Here is a 3,128-nt window from a genome sequence, read left to right as displayed (position 1 = left end):
TTCCCTGAGAGTGCTGGTTTTGAGAATGTCACCAATTAGAGAGTCACCCTTGTGGAACCCTCAGCTTTGTGAGTAATTTTTAAGTGCCAGTACTCACTGGATTTACTCATTAAACTATTCATGTAGGCCTTCCCTACCTTACCCCCAAAGAAGGGACCCAAGATGACCTTGATGGGCAGTGGGAACAAGTATGTGTTGAAAGGGAAGAAGGCATCACAGTTATTAAGTTTTATAACTGTTTTTGACTAATGAATATGCCAGTCTTGGTCACTGTCATGTCCCTTGATGAAGGAACATGGGTTTGGGTAGAGGTTTTTCTAAGAATTTCAGGCCTCGGGTTTTCACTGGGTAGAAAACCCTAATGACCTCCATCTTCCATATCTTTAAAATAATTCAACTAATTACAGGGATAAATAATAAGTTTTTGAAATAGCAATGTGCTGTATAAAGGCTACATACTTGAGTTTCTGACCACAAAGAAATATGGATTTTTATTTTATTTTATTTTATTTTTTTACCTTCCGTGAGTGAACTTCAGGTTCTGTGATGCCAGCTTCTGGATAAAACCCATGCTGATAAAGCAATAGAGGAGCCAGGGCCATCTATGAAACTAGAGATAAAAAGTGTCATCGAACGCACCTTCGAATAGTTCTGATATTTAGCAGTCTCCCTCACCCCGACCGTCAAAACTCCACACCTGACTTTCAACAAATTAACCACTGCCCGGAAAAGAAGTAACTTTACATAGGCAAGGAAAGAGAGGAGTTCTTTTTGGCACAGCCAGTTAAGAAGCACCCTCCAGCCCTAACTTGGTGCTGAGCCACCTCAGCTTCAATGTAAGGCTTCCAAGTTGGCCAGAAAACAATGCAGCTCAGAGCCAGGCGAAGTCTGGGTTGCCGGGCTACCTCCTGGCATCATAGCAGAGTGAAAGAGGTTGGTTTCCAAAGAGACGCTCAGTCATCTCCGAGGAAATTTGCTGGCCCTGTGAAAGGAAACAAACATTCAGTTGAAATTACGGCAAAAGTCTGAAGAAATGAAGTGGGAATGGGGTCTGGCCAGGCAGGAAGGGGAGCAAAACCAAGCCATAATGTTCTGCTCCAATACATGGATTCTGGAAATGGTGTACTAATTCCTTCAGTACCTCCTCTGTACTGAGCACTTTACAAAGATTATCACACTTGATTCTCACAACACCCCTGAGAGCAAGGAGTGGTTCTCATTTTCAAAGTGGAAACTGAGGCTCAAAGGCGAGAGTAAGAAAGAGCTGAGGCTCTTTTAGACTCAGCTACTAGAAATGTGTGGTGAATGAAACATGATGTGTGGTCTCAGTAACCTCTGCAAGGCAGATCAGCAACATGTACAAGGCAAAAAAATATATATATACATAAAAAGGCCAAAACTCTACGGAAGAGTAACTATTTAAAGAAATATTGACCTACATATTATTTGAATTGTTGACCTATGGCCCCAGGACCACTGCCAAATAAATGCCCACCCACAGTGAAGGTAGACTGGCAGACTAACATTCTCTGGCACCTACTTGGTATGTAGGTGTCTCCCCGCCCCCTCCACCTTTCCTAGATAGAGCTGGCTTTAAATTCCATTCAAATCCATGTTCTCGTACCTGATATAAAAGCGCATGAGCAGCACTCCCACAAGCTCTGGATTCCTGAAGTTTGTTTTTGACACTCCCATCTGGTCCATCCTGCCTGGAATGATAATGGTTTTCCAAAAAGGATAAAAAGACAAATCAAAACTTTGAAGTGAAAAGTCAAGATCGGTTTTGTTTGGTTTTGAAATCTGACATTCTAATAAAGTCCATGTGTCTGTAACAGTGGCACCCACAGTGAATAGAGGAACACAAATAAGGACTGGGAAAAGAAGCCACTGACTAGTTTTAACAAATGATTATAGACATAGGGTCTCTACCATGCGGTTACTAAGCAGTGCCCAGGGAGTGACCTTGATATTGTTGGAAGTTCCTATCTTAGAGATTCAGGGAAGGGATTTCAACACCATCTTAAATGGTGGTACAGCTGACAGGGGATAGGTGCTACCCTCCGCCCAGCATCTGTGGCCTCACAAAACATAAGGTTGCTCTTACTTGTCTGGCTGGTCTTGACTGTTGGTTCCGGGTACACTCTCTTCCCATCACAAGGCCACAGGCTGACCAGTACTAGACTTTTCCATCACAGGTCCTGAAGGAGATGATGACTGTAAAAATCTGCAAGAGACTTGCCTGGGGGTGGATGGACTAGCATAACTGCAGGAAAATTAGGTAACTTGGAAACTCATAAGATGAGGGTCTGGGGCAACCTTCCTTTTTCCCTTATCCAGAGGAATTTCTGAAAATGGTTGGGGGAGCCAGAGTACCCAATCATGCAGCCTGTGTGAGGTAGGCCAAAAGAGTGAATGATAAAACAGGAACTGCACGAATCAAACCACAAGATAAGACTGCTGTTCTAGAGGCTTGACTGTCCCTTCAAGAATGAACCATGGTTCGTCCTGCTTTAATCAAACATCATAGGAGAATTATTAAATATTATGTTGAGAGATATTGCCAGTTATTTGCTAGAAGGGGAGTCTCAGAACTCCAGTTTTTTCTCTTCAGCAATAAGGCAATCGACTCTTACGAAAAATTATGGGTAACAAACCTTTGGAATGGTTTACATGTTCTCACTTTGTTACCAATTACTGACATATACCATGCAAGATTATGGGTAACAAATCAATCAAATGGGTTTTGTGTTCTACTTGAGAGACCAAGAAATGCATATTAAACGACTGTGTCGTTATATTAGACTGAGTAACTGGTAACATAGTAAGTTCAAAAATTGCTAAAACTAGAAATGAGCTAATTTAACTCAGAACAATTTCATGAAGACTTTCATACATTAATTACACAATGTTACTACCATCTGACAATGAACATAGGTCTTTGAAGAGAAAACAACAGAAAAAATTAAACATTTGGTAGTATATGGATTGGGGAATTTGCTCTTAATTGGCAAGTATACCCCTAGGATACAATGGACAATGGACATGTAATAAAAATACCTTCATTCCACACTTAGATATTGCTCAAGGTCTAGGGCTCTGCCTGAAAAGTCAGGATTAGTGAGGCTAGT

At 41.5% G+C, this 3,128-nt stretch overlaps 1 long non-coding RNA gene across 1 annotated transcript in view; it reads right to left on the bottom strand.

Annotated features, from left to right (window-relative positions):
• Window positions 1-484: 484 nt before the first annotated feature.
• LOC112470899 overlaps window positions 485-3,128 on the bottom strand; it is an 11,895-nt gene continuing 9,251 nt past the window's right edge. Inside the window, exons 3-5 of the long non-coding RNA XR_003043063.1 lie at window positions 2,105-2,198; window positions 1,625-1,709; window positions 485-982 (exon numbers count right to left, since the gene is read on the bottom strand). This is a non-coding gene — a long non-coding RNA (uncharacterized LOC112470899). The remainder of the gene's footprint in view (window positions 983-1,624; window positions 1,710-2,104; window positions 2,199-3,128) is intronic.

Source organism: Pteropus alecto, unplaced genomic scaffold, assembly GCF_000325575.1.
Source record: "Pteropus alecto unplaced genomic scaffold, ASM32557v1 scaffold19, whole genome shotgun sequence".
NCBI lineage: Eukaryota > Metazoa > Chordata > Mammalia > Chiroptera > Pteropodidae > Pteropus > Pteropus alecto.
This window is presented reverse-complemented; position numbering and strand designations above follow the sequence as displayed.